At 34.2% G+C, this 18,146-nt stretch overlaps 1 protein-coding gene across 1 annotated transcript in view; it reads left to right on the top strand.

Moving 5' to 3' along the window:
• LOC149925660 (solute carrier family 35 member G1-like) overlaps positions 1–16,153 on the top strand; it is a 57,440-nt gene extending 41,287 nt beyond the window's left edge. The window contains exon 4 of the transcript XR_016476957.1: positions 16,083–16,153. The gene's annotated coding sequence lies outside the window, so the exon portion shown is untranslated. The remainder of the gene's footprint in view (positions 1–16,082) is intronic.
• Positions 16,154–18,146: the final 1,993 nt, after the last annotated feature.

Raw genomic sequence — 18,146 nt, 5'->3', positions numbered from 1 at the left:
TCTATTAAAGCGCCTACGCTTGTTGCGCTACGTTGTCCGATGTTGGTAAGATTTCTACTCAAATAATGAATACACGCGTAAAATAAGCTTAATATCTTTAGCTCTTCATCGACTGTTTATACACACGTGCTCGGTATTTGAGTGGGAAAGTTTTACTATTCTCTCGGTAGGAGCGCTGGCGGGCGATACAATTGCAAGAATGGGACTTTTTCTTGTGTTTCAGGACCAAACGTTTATCTGTTTCGAGTTCATAATGTATTAAAATATAGTAAAACAATGTTTTTTCATTAAATCGTAAAAATTATATTTTTTTTCATTAAATCGTAAAAATTATATTTTTTTCATTAAATCGTAAAAATTATATTTTTTCATTAAATCGTAAAAATTATATTTTTTTCATTAAATCGTAAAAATTATATTTTTTTCATTAGATCGTAAAAATTATATTTTTTCCATTAAATCGTAAAAATTATATTTTTTTCATTAAATAGTAAAGATTATATTTTTTTCATTAAATCGTAAAAATTATATTTTTTTAATGAAATCGTAAAAATTATATTTTTTTCATTAAATCCTAAAAAACCGACAAAAGAGCGAACTTCCACCCCTCTCATCCGGTACTTTTGACGAGTGACAACTGACTGATTGACCACTCTGACAACTTGCTGGACAGGTCTGACAACTTGCTGGAACGGTCTGAGCCGTCGGTCAAGCTGTCTACTACGCTGTCACTCCTCAAGAAATCGACCAGTTCCGTTTTTCGGGGTCAAAATTCGAGCGCGAGAAAATAGAATCTCTCTTCTCGGCCTTTAAATCCTATAAATATTTTTTCATTCAATCCTAAAAATACAATTTCTTTTCATTTAATTCAAAAAATATTTTTTTCATTAAATCCTAAAAATAATTTTTTTTTCATTAAATCCAAAAAGTACAATTTTCTTCATTAAATCCTAAAAATATTTTTTTCCTTAAATCCTAGAAATATTTTTTTCATTAAATCCTAGAAATATTTTTTTCATTAAATCCTAGAAATAAATTTTTTTTCATTAAATCCTAAAAATACAAGTTTTTTCATTAAATCCAAAAAATACAATTTTCTTCATTAAATCCTATAAATACAATTTTTTTTCGTAAAAACCTAGAAATATTTTTAAAATAGACCATTCGAATTTTAGAAAGGCATTCTAAAATTTTTTAAATTTACATAATAAAAAATACTGTATTAATTCGAACTGGCGCACTTTCAAGGGACATTAAGCGCGTTACATTCGCTAGCAACGAAGCAAAACAGATTGTAGCCCAAGAAGACCCTTAGATAATTTACTCGGAGTTCATAACAAAATTAAAATTAATTTAGCGTGTAATTAATAAGTATGCAAATCACCCCATTAAGTTAATGCTTTTCTTCGCTAAGACAAAAACTCTCGGCTTCTTCGTCAAGAAAAATATAGTTATTGTTGACAGTGAAATTCTATCCGTGTATATACACAACTCTCTGTAAAGTCATTAAGGCAGCTTCCAGAGACAAAATATTTGGGGAAAACGCGCTTCACCCTTTTTATAACGAGCTTTCGGGAAAAAAATTTGCTTTTAAAATATCGATTCTACATTTAGTATTAGGCTAAAAAAATTATTTTGTAAGAGCAATCAAATCCAGCGTTGCCAGGTCCCAAAACTGAACTTATAGTAACGAAGCCAAAAAATTATCGAATTTTCTAGAAAATTATAGTACACAAGTACGGCCAACTTTGATTACTCGCCATAGCGTTGTAGCACTTTATCATAGTTGGCGTTTACTAATATATTTCGCTACAACACGCTTGATTAGTCAAGTCGGACGTATTTTCGAGTACAAACCAAACACTCCAAGGAGTATAATATTTCAATTCTTAGCCTACTAGGAGTAACATAAGAAACCGGAAACGCCGTTCTTATGTTAACAGAAAGGAACTTTCTTAAATTACCGCACAAATATCGGAAATATAGTATAATTATAGTACAATTATCGCAAAAAGCGTACTATATAGTACGCGATTGAAATTATAGTACGGAGAAATTCGAAAGGTAAAATTATCGAAATGTACTATAATTATAGTACGGTTGGCAACGCTGACACTGAACTAAAATAAAAACTTGTCTAGGTTAACGGTAATAGTGTAGGGAGCTATTGGCTCGATCTCGTGGCATGCAGGGCTTGCCATCACCCTCCTACGCATTGTAACCCGGCCACCTGAATTAAGGGCTTCAAAAGTCGCATGATGACTTAGGCCTAAGGTGGTACCTTGGGTATTAGCCTAGCTGATTATTATTAAAACTACATTTTTAAATAGAATTTCATTCATTCGTAAAGTAAATACTTCAAATTAAAAAGAAAAGAAAATGTTATAATATTCCGCTATTCAGCTCATCGGCGGCTAAGGCTTATTTACCCAAGTATAGTGTAGCGCCAGCGAAGCTATTCGGTATATATAGTACGGATATCAACGTGTTAGTGTGACCTTTGGATCATTCAAAGTGCCTCTGCGAGGAGATTACTCGTAGCAGAGAAATTACAAAAACACCATCGGGTTCCTGACATTTCAAACATTTGATTTATCAACATTTCAAATCTCATTCAAGTCCCTAAATGGACACGCAGATAAGTTATATCATAAAATATAAACATACCTTGTAGGTTAAATTAATCATGATTAATAATTTCAAGTGATGTAGACATGGTTGAGTGAATCCAAGTAACATTTTAACTTTTGGTAGGGCGCAATTTTTTAGCTATAGTGTTAGATTTTTAATGATTAATTTCGTACTCGTAAGCATAACTAAGTCAATTTTCCATTAGTCAATAATTTGTAGGGAAAAAAGCCACACAAACAATTTTAGGTAGGGCAAATTAATTACCTTTAAAGGTTTTTAATATAGTATTTCTTAGGGTGGGCCAAACGAATTGACCACCTGCCCCTCCCCCGTAGCGATGGCCCAGAATGTAACATAGCTATGAAGGATTGATACCTTCCGAAAATATACCTTTGAAGATATGCCAAGTTTTGAAAGCAACTTTTTGATTGTATACCATCGGACCGAATCCCATTCGTCCGAATGTACCATTGAACCGAATTCCAATCGACCAAAAACCGCGTTTTGCGCGGTTTTCATTCAATATAATGTTAGGGATACATTTTTATATAAATATATAAAAAATACGATACATACAACTACTATACATTCGGTCAAATGGGAATTCGGTCGTATGGGAAAACTCATACAAGCGAATTCCCATTCGCCCGAATCATACGATTTTGACGGATTCTAACCTAACCTAACCTAAGCTCAACCAGAGCTATACCCTATACTATGTCTTTAGTGTCGGTTTGACTTATAAAACGTGCAATGTATTGGCGCAACGCCAACCTCATTCTTGCTATCACGATGGGCCGTCTATAACCTAAAGAAAAGTACGTAGCCAAACGCACCTAGTATTGTCCAATCCGATATTAATCCAACCTAACCTAACCTACCAAATCAGATATTACTTAATATATTGGCTATATATTGATTCTGTCGAATGGGAATTCGGTTGTATGGGATATAACCTAACTTTTTCACAAACATTTTTATTTATTATTAATGTAAGTGAAATTTCGGAAATTGACTTTCAGCCATTTTTATTTAAAAAGTGTCATTAGCTCGTTCATCACTAACCCACCGGCAGAAGGATTTACAGCTTTATAATCTCGAAATTTTATAATATATACATGTCAGGCTTTTTTTCGTATTGTGCAGCCAAAGTTATATAGAATGAATTCAATAATATTTAATAATATCTACACTGTTAAAAATAAAGGTTTTATTTTAGACCTTTAAAGTGGTTAAAACGTTTTCCAATATTTAAGACCATTCAGGGTTTTATCATAAACCATATTTAAACCTTCTGCTCCCCAAATTCAGTCCTTTTGTGGAGTGTTTAAGTACTTATTTTACACTCTTTTATCAATTTTATTTCATAAACAGTAAGAAGTTAATCCTTTTTAACTTTATTTTCAGTCGTTTATAGGCCCTTATTTATTTAATTTTTGTGATTATTCAATACGACTCAATATATGAACCATTACCATGGTCAGATTAGGCTGGTTGTCGTTCGGGGAAAATAGCCGAAAGAGCGTCCCTGAAGTCGTTGACCGGAGGGAGATGATCACGTAAAGTATCATCTGGTATCATAAAATACTTTTAGTTTTTGATATACACATAGCAAAAATTCTTTAATGCCGATATTTGGTTTATCATAGTTTGACGCCTTAATCAATATCCCCTATAGTTAAAATCTGTTATCAATTTTTTAAAGACTTAACCTTAGTTAAATATTCCAGGTGATTGGAATTTCTTCGCATTAAGTTATTTTAAAGAAAATAATAAAAAGAAATAACGTAGTATTCAAATACTATAGTCTCGAAATTGGTCCATATAATTGTTTTCTTCGTTTAAGGGAATGGAATTGGTATTCAAAAGGTCTAAATGTTAGAACATAACTTTTTATACCTTTACCGCCAGGACTGGAAAAGGTTTATTCTTAGGTCTCGTTCCCTTTCAATACCCCAAAAGGTATTGTATTAAACATTAAGGAGTAAAATGGGTCTTAAATAATTGATCAGACCGTTTTTAGAAACCAAATGGTTTGAAATAAGTTAAAAGTCCAATTTTGGTCGTTTTATAAACCTTTATTTTTAACAGTGCAGTTGTTTAATCCCAGTTAAATTTGAAAAAAGTTTCTTCTGAAGACCACGAGAGGCTCTGTATTATTAACAAAGTAAGTAGCGTTAGTTTGAGAGTGTTTTAAATTTCGCTAAGTGTTGGCCTTAAATGATACACAAGTAGACAGAAATTTAGGCTGTAATTATAGTTGACGAAACCGCTACCAGGTGAAGCTATTTCCATATTTTCGACATCACTGTCAATAAACGATTATGTAAATAAATTAAACCGCTAGTGAAAAATTGGTAAATATTTTTTAAGCAATTAAAACTATTATAACCTAAATTAAACCAGCTTAAAAGAGGTATTTTTGGAAGAAAGCGATTTAGTTTAAGTACCATTCCCATATACCAGCTGAATCAATCAAATAAAACCCTAATCCAAGGGAGCTTTCTTTCGGCCCATTTGACAAAATCAACAAAGCAAGTTACCCCTGGGGATTCGGGTGAAAAACCCAGCCAGGGAACCTAACAGATAAAAAACAAAACAAAACACACCTTCACATATATTGGTATTTCGGAAGCCGATAGAGCCCTAGCTATATTGAATTCGTTTTGCTCTCTTAAACCGACTGGTTTTCTCTTTTCGAGGCAGCCACGGCTACTAGTCCCCAGGAACGAGCGAAACAAAAAGTGTGACTGGACCAAGATAGCTCCGAATGGTGACAAGGTCTTTCATCGAAGACAAAAGCTTCCGTGCCCTTTAAATCGCGATTGCGCCAGTGCCAGTTGAATTCCAAAATTTCCGGTTAAGCCCGACACTAGCTGGCTGATTCTTTAGTGATTTATATTGGTTCGTTTGAGATCGTAACGGAATGGCATGTCCACCGGAAGGATGAAAGGGCTCGGGACAAAACAATTTCATTCTCTGCCGGGAATAGTTCGCTCAATACGTGCGTTTTTTGGCCCAAATTGGAATTTGGGGGGTGAAAATTCACTTACGAAGGAGAGCCAGAAAGTCCTACACTTTGGAACGAAACTAATTTCAAGATCACATATTGGATAAATCGTCTCTTCGAAATATTCCAGCATTAAATCGCATTGAAAGGCGACCGAACCCGGAAACATATAAAAGAAACTCAATTGCAACTCCCCAGTTCGAATTGAAGATATAAAACCCAACCCACAGAACGAATTGAAGATATGAAACCCAACCCTCAGTTCGAATTGAAGAATAAACCCAATATCGAATTGAATATATAAACCCAATATCTAAATTAAGATACAAATCCCAACCCACAGTTCGAATTGAAGATTTAAACACAATCAACAGTTCGAATTGAAGATATAAAACCCAATATCGAATTGAATATATAAACCCAATATCGAATTGAAGATATAAACCCAATATCTAATTGAAGATATAAACCCAATATCGAATTGAAGATATAAACCCAATATCGAAATGAAGATATAAATCCCAACCCACAGTTCGAATTGAAGATATAAAACCCAACCCACAGAACGAATTGAAGATATGAAACCCAACCCACAGTTCGAATTGAAGATATAAACCCAATATCGAATTGAAGATATAAACCCAATATCTAAATTAAGATATAAATCCCAACCCACAGTTCGAATTGAAGATATAAACCCAACCCACAGTTCGAATTGAAGATATATAAACCCAATATCGAATTGAAGATATAAAACCCAATATCTAATTGAAGATATAAACCCAATATCGAATTGAAGATATAAACCCAATATCGAAATTAAGATATAAATCCCAACCCACAGTTCGAATTGAAGATATAAACCCAACCCACAGTTCGAATTGAAGATATAAAACCCAACCTATAGTTCGAATTGAAGATATAAAACCCAACCCACAGTTTGAATTGAAGATATATAAACCCAATATCGAATTGAATATACAAAACCCAATATCGAATTGAAGATATAAAACACAATATCGAATTAAAGAGTTGAAACCCTACATCGACCAGTATATTAAACTACGATGTACCAAATATAACCACGATAATGATCGATTCTTACATACTTCTGTCTGTGTAGTAAGAAATTGAACAAGACGTACGACGGTCAGAATACACACAATGCTCCTAATGTGTTAAGTTTGTTTGAGCTATTCACAGCAACCTGCAGCGCCGTTATCACAACTAAAATATATCCACGGTCACACATATATACAAATTTACACTTATTTGTTACTTCTAGTCATACTTTGAAAGCATCGAAGATTCCTTCGATCAGTGTAACTCTTATTTTTTACTTCTGATAACACTTATTTGTTACTACTAGTCAGCCGTTGAGTGTCACGCTTATTTCTTCTGGTTATACGACAAAGACTAGTTCGATTAGTTTTATACTTATTTGTTACTTCTTATCACACTTATTTGTTACTTCGGATCACACTTATTTGTTACTTCTGATCACACTTATTTGTTACGTTGAGTGTCACACTTATTACTTCTGGTCATACGCCGAAGGCTAGGTAGATCAGTGTCATACTTAATTGTTACTTCTGGTCATACGTTGAAAGCGCGGCCCACTCTGAACGGCCTTGAAAAACGCCAGAGGGAAACGGGCGCGTAGACCTTTATAAACACGCGGATTTACAATGTTGGAAATTGCGGGGGTCCGTATACGCTGCCCAAAAAACCTTACTTAGAATTAAATTTAAGGAATGTTTTTACAATTCTAGGTTATATGTAAACCACAGCTATTCAAAAATATAACTTTCATGAAAATCGGACTTAAATATGTAGATTTTTAGGCGGAAATATAAAACTACGAAAATTGGGGTCCCGTAAATTACCCTGAAAACTACACTTAAATTTAATATTTACTGATATGACCGAAGTTGTAGGTCCGCTGAATCCTAACCTATCCAATAATATTTTTTTAACGTTATCGGACTTTATTTTAAACAAAATATCTACCACATAAAGGAAATCACCGAAAATAGTAAATTGGGCAAATTCCCAACTTCTTGGGCTCCGATTTGAAAACTTTATGAAAGGCTATCAATGGTAATATATGTACTTTTGAACGAGATATCATTGACTCTTCTAGTTATAACCGTTGAAGAGGTATGCGTGACACGGCGGCATCGGCGGCAACGGCTACCCTGATCGTGAGACTAATACACACAAATCCTTAGGATTGTGTGTAAAAAGGATTGCCAATCTATCTTTTTAAATCTAAAAAAAATCTACAAATCTACAAACTCTATAAATTGGATGGAAAACGCTTTATTTATTATTGTAAATTAATAATATTTTCCATTGCTTGCTTGATTACCCCAATTCGTAAATTGCGAAGTAGCTAGTCGTTACAAAAATGTCACATTGTAATGTAAACCTTTGCAGAAACATTATGGAAATAAAAATTATTAATAACGATAAATATGACTCTTAATATTGTTTAAATGCTAATTTTCTTATTCAATATTTTTCGACAATGACACTTGAACTTGCAACCGAATCGAGTACAATATTATCGTCCTTGATAATAGTACCTTTTATCTTGACATATTTAGCCACTAGGGGGGTCTGTGCTGAGCTAAGCGCAATAACTCTGAAAATCAGACCGATGATAATTTTTGTTAGTTGTCATACTTAAAGGTATTAGGTTACTTATGTTACGTAGAGGTCGGGGACGGTTAATCATTATCCATGTTTAAATTGATTTTTTTCGGGAAAAAATTTAAGCAAAGAAATTTACCGGTTAATATTTCGGAAAATGATTAAAAAACATGTATTATTCGTAAAATTTGAGCTTTTTATAGAAAAAACGTCGTTTTTTCGATTAATTTTACAAATTTATCAAAAAATTAATCGGATAATACAGAAATATAAATTACTTGATCAAAACGTTTTACGAATAATTTTGAGAGCTTTATCTATTGAATAAAAGTTTACCATCCCCGACCTCTAATGTTACGTTTAAAGGGAGGTAAAAAACATTTAGTCGCTTTTACAAATTTCCAGACCCGAAAAGGTTGCCATCTTGAACTTTCGACTATTTGTAAATGTTAGTTCCGAGTGATTCCGAAACCCTTTTGAAATTCAAAACGAGTAAAAATGGTCCACGTATTGCATTTTCGGTCGACGTCCAAACAGGACATACATATCATAATAATATCCTCTTTACGATACGTCCCAAAATACAATATCGGATTTGTGTGTGTGTGTTTTTTTTTTTTTTTTTTTATAAAAGGTCCTGTAGGTTCTTTCAGTCGAGGCTCCCGAAGACAGGAGCGATGTTCCAGTTGTCTTATTTTTCACTTCTAAAAAGGGCCGGTTGGTTAGAGAAAAAGGGAAGTCGGTTTCCGGGGACTCGAAAAGCTTTTAAGCGCTTAAGCGCCCAAATTCGGCTCTCTCCACTCAGTGCCATTAGTAAGAAGCGACACCAGCGCACCAGAGCCCCACATTCTATCTCTCCTTGAACGCAATTTCCTTACTCGCTCTAGGGCCATTCTTTTTCTTAAACACTCTGTTTTACAGTTAATAGGGAAGCTTCTTATAGAGTCTATATAAAAAACAGAGTCCTAGAAGACTCGACCTATTAAAGCCATTTAAAATCATTTCTTACTTGTATTTACTTTTAGGGCTTTTTTTCATTTCCATTATGACCCCGACTTCGTGCCACAAAACTAAATATAACCATAAGCCTATCAACCCTGCAGAGTTTGAAACGGCCATAGGACCCTTAATACCACCACTGGAATGTCGAGATTGAAGAAGCCACGAGATATTTTAAAGGCCTGACCGTGGCCTACGTTATTTATTCGAATCGACTCTACGCTACCTGGTGGGGAAAACGGGCAAACTTTAACAACCCCTCCCTCTCCCTACGGATCTCGAGTTTTCTCGACTGGATGCAGTGTTGCCGAAACTGGTACATTTGTACTTTTTCGGTACGATTTGAAATAACCAAGTACAAAAGTACATTTTTAAAATTTAAAGGAGAATTTTAGTACGTTTCAGAATTATGAGAAATTTTCCTTCGAGGTCTTTCAAAACCGTAAAATTATGAGAAAAACGACATTGAAGAAGCTCGTGACTAGGTTAGATTTACAATAATATAAAAATTTGGTTTTTGAGACTCACATGATCAAAGTTACCAAAGTTTGGTTGTACCACAATTCAATTTAAAATTGAAACATTAATGAGACAAAATGAAGTTAAGCGCCATCTATTAAAACTTGTTGGCATTAAAAATATACAGAAATAGGTGGCGCCCTTTTTTTATAGCAAAAGTACAAAAAGTACGTTTCCTTATTCTATAAAGGTACATTCAGAAAATATCTAGCGGCAACATTGACTGGATGTTAACCAATGATGTTAACTCTTGAAATCAAAATGGCGTTAGATGTTATGAAGTAAGGAGCGTTTAACGCAACAGAATTAGTAGTAAGTAGTTATTTGAAGAAAACAAATTAAACTATGCATAATTGTAGTTCAGAAATGTCGAAACTAAAGAAAAATATTAGTACGCAATATAATTGGTTTTTGTTAAATAGAATAACTACTAAAGACAAAAACGTAGGTTGTCGTTGATAGGCTTATGATATAACTTTAACGAACAGTTGTTTCGTTTTATCTTGTCAAAGATGACTTTAGGTTATAGCACTAGTAGTAAATACTACTTTCATCAATCATAAAACTATTTATTAACAATGCAATTAAGAGTATTCGCAACCGAAACGAGTCTAGGTGGCGTAACGGTAATAGCTACAGATAAATTATAAAGTCATAATAAAGTTTTTTCTTAAATAAACTTATCAAAATATAAGCAAACGACGCAAAAGTTATATAAGGGTAATTCCATGCCAAATTACCCGTTTTCGGAAAAAATTTCCCATGGCACCATGCGCGATTTCGACGTTACTTTACACGTTAGTAATATAGATAGTTTTAGTGGGAAATACAAATTTTTAGCCCAAAATTCAACGTAGTTTTTAAAATATGATTTTTTGAAAAAATGATGTCTAGGGTGTACATTTTCGAAATGCCGAAAATCTTGGTATGTGCGTACCAAGATAGACCCACGAAACTTTTTATACTATAAATATAGGTAACAGTGAGTAACTAGGAAGTTTCTTTCCGAAATATATAAATTAGGTTTTTAATAAAAAATATTTGAAAATGGCGATTTTAACTGAAATTTCGTTTTTTGAGGTATACTTAAGATGATGTTGTCGCCAAGATATTAAATCGGAGATAAATATGAGAGTTGATATTATGTTAAATGGACCCAATGAACACGAAAATAGCGCTGAAAGAAATCTCAGGAATTTAGTTTTTGAGTTATACCTACGTGAACCGACCCATGTTTTTGAAAAACTACCAAACATGGTAGTGATTGCGGCAAAATTACGGTACGTGAAAATCAAAAAAAGATTGCCACCGCTAAAAAGCTAAGATTTTAAGCTACAAAATACGTGAAGAAAGAAGTTGTTTATGGGAGACCTAAATAACCAAAATCAAGATTCAATTTTAAGTTATTTCAACTTGCTACGTAAGTTCCAAAACTTCGCACACGTGGCGCGGCAAACTATAACGCTTGTTTCTAGTTTCTACCCTTAGATATTCCTTTTTTACGGATTATGTCGTGGGCTTATCAGATTATAAACAGATAAACTAAAGATTTGGTCTGCTACAAACTTCCAAAATATCGTCTAGTCACAGTATACAGGGTGATAACTAAAAAACGATACAGAGCCAATTACTCAAAATGTGTTTTATGTAAGAATTTGAAATTTGCAGGTTACATAGAGGGTGCAGGGGGACAAATGACAATGGAAATTTCAATGACCTTGAACCAGGTCTTCAAGGTCATTCAAATTTTATCTCTAGAATCGTTAGGATTAAAAGAATGGTTCCAATTAGAAATGTGTTCTACGTTTAATTTTAAGTCTAAACAGCTTTGACCCGATCTAATTTGAGTAATGGGAAGCCGAGAAATGTTAGACCAAAAACCATAAGGTCGTGTGTGGTATTCTAATCAAGACACGACCTTTAAGGGCTTGTAAATCGAAAACTACCAGATCTAATGAATCAAAATTGTCGTGAAACTCTAAACTGAGTTCGTAAATTGTAACTTGCGATGACCTTGAAGCATTAGTTCAAGGTCATTCAAAATTTATCTCGAGAACCATTTTGCAATAAACGAACTTAAGAACTTAAGAATGGTTCTAATTCGGAAAATGCCCGCCAAGGTTTTTTAAGTCAAATTACTTTTTACCCGAGGTAAATAAACCAATAAAACTCCAAAATAAACGTTAATTATATGATTTAAGACGTACCAAGTACTTTTATTAACATTTTTTTCGTTTAAATGTTTTAAACACAAAAGAAACTAAATAAGTAACTGAAATAAATTCTAAAGTTAGAATTGGGGGTACCGTGAAACGGCTAGTGGCCAAGGCAAGCCTACAGGCAACGAAAACCTCCCAAATACAAAAACCTGAAGAAATGTTCATGTGGTGTACACAAAATGTTAAAAACATCCATTTTAGCTGTTTAGACTTAAAATTAAACGTAGAACACATTTCTAATTGGAACCATTCTTTTAATCCTAACGATTCTAGAGATAAAATTTGAATGACCTTGAAGACCTGGTTCAAGGTCATTGAAATTTCCATTGTCATTTGTCCCCCTGCACCCTCTATGTAACCTGCAAATTTCAAATTCTTACATAAAACACATTTTGAGTAATTGGCTCTGTATCGTTTTTTAGTTATCACCCTGTATACTGTGACTAGACGATATTTTGGAAGTTTGTAGCAGACCAAATCTTTAGTTCATCTGTTTATAATCTGATAATCCCACGACATAATCCGTAAAAAAGGAATATCTTAGAGTAGAAACTAGAAACAAGCGTTATAGTTTGCCGCGCCACGTGTGCGAAGTTTTGGAATTTACGTAGCAAGTTGAAATAAGTTAAAATTGAATCTTTATTTTGGTTATTTAGGTCTCCCATAAACAACTTTTTTACTTACGCATTTTGTATCTTAAAACCTTAGCTTTTTAGCGGTGGCAACCTTTTTTTGATTTTCAACTCCCTACGTACCGTAATTTTGCCGCAATCACTACCATGTTTGGTAGTTTTTCAAAAAAATAGGTCGGTTCACGTAGGTATAACTCAAAAACTAAATTCCTGAGATTTCTTTCAGCGCTATTTTCGTGTTCATTGGGTCCATTTAACATAATATCAACTCTCATATTTATCTCCGATTTAATATCTTGGCGACAACATCATCTTTAGTATACCTCAAAAAACGAAATTTCAGTTAAAATCGCCATTTTCAAATATTTTTTATTAAAAACCTAATTTATATATTTCGGAAAGAAACTTCCTAGTTACTCACTGTTACCTATATTTATAGTATAAAAAGTTTCGTGGGTCTATCTTGAATACGTTTTGAGTTATTCGTACGCACATACCAAGATTTTCGGCATTTCGAAAATGTACACCCTAGACATCATTTTTTCAAAAAATCATATTTTAAAAACTACGTTGAATTTTGGGCTAAAAATTTGTATTTCCCACTAAAACTATCTATATTACTAACGTGTAAAGTAACGTCGAAATCGCGCATGGTGCCGTGGGAAAATTTTTCCGAAAACGGGTGATTTGGCAGGGAATTACCCATTAAAATACAAGTATTATTATTTATAAAGTAAAATTTACGAATAACGATGAGGAAAAACTAATAGTGTCTGCTTTAGGCGTTACCTATCTAGGTTTCAATGGCGAACCAAAGGGGGCGTAGCGATAGCTTTCGCTCGCGAATAAGAGTTCCATTATTTACACGCCTTATATGTAGCCCACCTAGTTTTTATATAAACAGTTCAAAGGCTATAACAAGTTTATACAGGGTGTTTCCAAAGGTTATGCAAAACTTTTAAGGAGATGTAGGGGGTGAGTTGAGAAGTATGCCTGTTTTTTCCCCATTTTCCTACGATGAGTTAAAAGAGTGTCAGAGAGCTTCAAAGTAAGCTCCTGGAAGTAGGCTGCAACCAGCGCAAAACCATGAAAGTAGCAGGGATTTTAAATACTGTTTAAGTTTACTTTTTTACGCTGGTTACCTCGATTTGTTTACAAAGTCCTTTTTTACCTAGCACACGAACCCAAACCTTAATGTTCGCATTTCCCTGCAGCTTTGTTTTGCGCTTGTGCAGCCTACTTCCAGGGGCTAGTAGGCCACACTTTGAAGCTCTCTGGCACTCTTTTAACTCATCGTAGGAAAATGGGCGAAAAACAGGCATACTTCTCAACTCACCCCCTACCACTCCTTCAAATTTTTGCATCACCTTTTGCAACATCCTGTATACATATTCTAGGCAGAGGATAAGTATGTTTAAATTTATTGTGGTCATACATGTATAAGATGAGCAGGCAACACTGGTCAGGGATATAGTAACGTTTATGTTGTTGGGGTAGGGTCGAGAGCTTTAAAATCCAATGAATTCACCTCTAGTATTTTTCAAATGCAAGAAAGGCGTCAGATTTAATATTATTTTAACTTTTTTTACTGTTCTTTGGTAACAATTATTTTCGAAAATAGTCATGCATTTTATAAACTTCAAGAAAGAAAACGTTTATCTCACCCGGCCGGCATTGCTAGAGCCAAATAGTTGAATTTCCACAATCTGTTTGGGTTAAAAACCAGAAAAGAATTTATTTCTGCAATGAAAAGAGGTGTTTTTCAGAAATCCCTAGTCAAAATTCAAGGGGTTCTTTGGTTCCTACCTGTCGTTGTTGCTTTGCCCTTAGTTTTAACAGTTAATTTATAAATTAGCTTTTTTTATTACAAATCGCCTTTGTGAAAATTATAATAATAATTTAATAAATCTCTGTCTTGTACATTGAATTGGGAATAGTACCACTAGAATTACATATGCGCGTTCGGGAGTCGTGGTTTTGTGAAACCAATTCTGGAAATTTCGAGTCGGTGAACTCAGCCGTCAACTCTATCATTATACGGTGGCGCCATCTATCACTTTAAAAAACCATTAGTACAATACAATTGGGAAACAAAATTGTATAGGATATAGTTTCCGCCGCTAACAGCGGATGGCGCCAACGACAAATGATAGCATTCTTAATTTCGAAAAATTTGTTTCGCAGAAGGGAGATTGACACTGTAATTCTAGCGGTACTATTCCCAATTCAATGGTCTTGTAATGTAAGAGCTATAATTACATACATGTATTTTGAATTTTTATTAATTTTATACTATCTACCCCGAATTAAAAGTTGCTAGATGACTTGGGTCTAAAGTGTTGCCTTGGATATTAACAAAAATTTTCAAAACCAGAATTTACACAGGACTAAGGTGATGTTATATTCGTTCGTTGTGTTGTCAGCGTTTAGATTTCTGGATTTGTATTGTTAAAAGGTAAACGGCTATAACGAATTTTGATTCGGTAGTCTCCCTTCAATCTCAGAGGTAGGCGTGGCTTCTCATTTCCAACGTTTTGATACTTGGCTATTTTTAATTGTCAATGCATAGCGCCAAAATTTATTTTGTAAAATTTTATTACACCTCTTTTCAATAAAACACAAATTTTGAAAATATTAATCTGAAAATGATGTTGTTTAGAGGCGTTTAGCACTTTGTTTATTTTTCGTTTGTTCGTCGCCAGTTCTGCGTATTCAAAAAATTTTATGGCAAAACCATTTCGCGAAATATTAGACAGCGGTTACACTCGCTACGAAAAACTTATGATATTTCGCGTCTTAACCGGCAATTCACATAATTCTTATACAAAATGCTTCTACAAAATGTATCAATTTCCATTACTATAGGGGGCACGATTCAAGGTTATTATATTAAACACGATTAATATTTAGGAGATAAACCTTGGTCATGTAAAATGCTGTTCTTCCTTGCACTGTTTGGAAAGTGACCCCTTTTGGGGTTTAAGTTTAGCCCGAATTAATCTTTAACTTCCCCTCAATCTAGATTTAGTTATCAGTACAGAGCCCCCTAGTGTCTAACTATGTCTAAGGCGATTTAAACTACTACTAAGGATGATAACACGATACTCAGTTCGAGTGCGAGTCCCAAGTTGGAGTTTCGCGATAATGTCAGTGTCCAAAAAAGGTTCAGTCAGGAAATTAGTATTAATACAATAGGAAGTGTCATACTTATTGTTCTTATGTTACTTATGTTATTTATAATATTGGAATTTTTTATATTGCTTAGTCATTTTAAAGTGGTTTTCATCAATAATTAGAAGTACAGAACTTAACGTTATATTAGCGAGACAAATTCCTATATTTGAAGAGACTTTTTTTAACAGAACTTCGTAATGAATTTCGGTTAGCATTTAATTGGTCGGATCGAGAAGGTGTCACGTGAAATAGACGCTTCAATAAATCATCCTCCAAGGAAATCGCCCAGAAGTAATATTTCCGAGAGCCAGGACCTGCAAGTCACTGTTTATATAGTGCTTGTTAAAATAATGGAAATTTTTCATCTGTATGGCAACAACATGGTAGCTTTTTTGAAATAAAACACGACGTTCTGTTTACAGGAGAAAAGTTTCCATTATTTCCAGAAGCACTATATAAACAATACCTTGCGGGTCCTGGCTCTCGGAAATATAACTTCTTGGCGATTTCCTTGAAGGATGATGTATTTAAGCGCCTATTGGTTTCGAATTATTCAAATGATTCTTTGGGCCTTTAATCGTTAAACCGGCAAAATGAGTAGCTTAGTGCGCAGAGTGCGTGTACGCAACAAACAAGAAAGCACATTTCATTGTCCACAAAGAATACATTCCAGCCAGAATCCCAACGAATGTGAACAGTGTGATTACGCATCTGCATGCGAGGCTAATTTGCGCATCAGAGAGCGTGTTCGGGGCAAAATCCTTTTAATTTAATCAGTGCAGTTACGTATCTGATTCGGTTCGCCACGAAAGAACTAACTCGTGTAGAAAGCTTTTAGATGCGACCACTGGATTTTCCACAAAAGAGAATCCACTGGAGATAAGCATTTAGAATAGTGCTTTCAGAGGTCCACTGATCAAGTGGTTTAAATAGTATTTTTCAGATATCTGAAGGTCAGTAAGCCAGATCAGGTTAATAATTTATATTTTTATCCACCAGCAATCCGAGTTCTAATTGCAATTGATTTATTATGTCAAGTAATCGATTAACTGTTCTGCTATTATTCATATCATCAGATTCATTTATTTTAAAATTTCGAAAGGAATTTATTTGAGGATATGTAAAGTCGTTATAACTGAAATAATAATAATAATAATAATAATATTTTAATGGTCCCTTTTGTCAAAGTACATAAATAGGTTAAGGGCTAAGTCTTTAGCAGACTTTTAAGCCCGGGTTTCATATGTATAAAAACTGGTTACAAAAGAATGAAAAACAATATCAATCAAAAACAACAAAATTGAAAAGACGATAAAAATTAATTAAAGTTCAGTACAAATTCACGTGCCAATTTTTTGAAGGCCGTCTCGGTTTTAATATGATCTAAATTTAGGGAATTAAATAAATTTAATTTGTCTGTCGGTTTACGATGAATTTGCATTAGTTTCGGGCTTGAACTATCTGGTTTGAATTTTTACCCTAATCAACTGACCTGATCAAATCTGATCGTAAATAAGCTAGGATAATCTATCGTAATTATTAACTCGCTTCAGATAACGGAACTTATCGGAATATGAGACACACTTGCATTCGGTGCTTGCTTGCTCATAGCGTCGTAGGCATACGTCGTAGCTATGCCGCGTTTTGAAACGACCTCCGTGACATTATTTAACGTAGCAGATCACGAGGAAAACACCACCTGATCATGTGATTTAAATAATCAATTGAGCACCATAGGTGTCTTAATCTCATGGCTGACCTAAACACTTGTAGCCTCGGCTATGAACGTTTTCTAACTGTGACCTTTCTTGTCCATTGTGATATTATTACACTGATTATCAAACTAAATCCTTACTCCGAAAGGATAGTTTGATGATAATAAACTCCACAGAAAACTCAAATGCCAAAAATATTATCTTTACCCACAATCGCAATTCGACATTTGTGGGTATTCTGCCCCATGATTTCTTGTAGCATTAAAAATTCTGCATTTTACCAAAGATAATCTAGACTACGTACCCTAGATTGGAAAAGCGGCGAGATTCCTACGGGCTCCCGTCTAACCATGTGATTCCCTAGTTGCGGGGGGCAATGTAATAGCGTGGGGGTAAAAAGTCTGAAAAATTCAGTTCGGTTCAGTTTTAAATCTCGTATCCGCGGTCGGTGCTGGCTGCTGGCAGGCTAAACAAAAAAAATCAGGACTGGAGGACGAGGCCCGAGGGTTCGACCAAGTTTGATTTGAATCGTAAATTTTCTTTATTTTACTGATTGGATTTAAAAGGTATTTGTTTTAAGTTACATTAACCA

Source organism: Leiobunum rupestre, chromosome 10 (genome assembly GCF_980474605.1).
Source record: "Leiobunum rupestre chromosome 10, qqLeiRupe1.1.hap1, whole genome shotgun sequence".
NCBI lineage: Eukaryota > Metazoa > Arthropoda > Arachnida > Opiliones > Sclerosomatidae > Leiobunum > Leiobunum rupestre.
The sequence above is the reverse complement of the archived record's forward strand: the minus strand, read 5'-3'. Positions and strand labels throughout refer to the sequence as shown.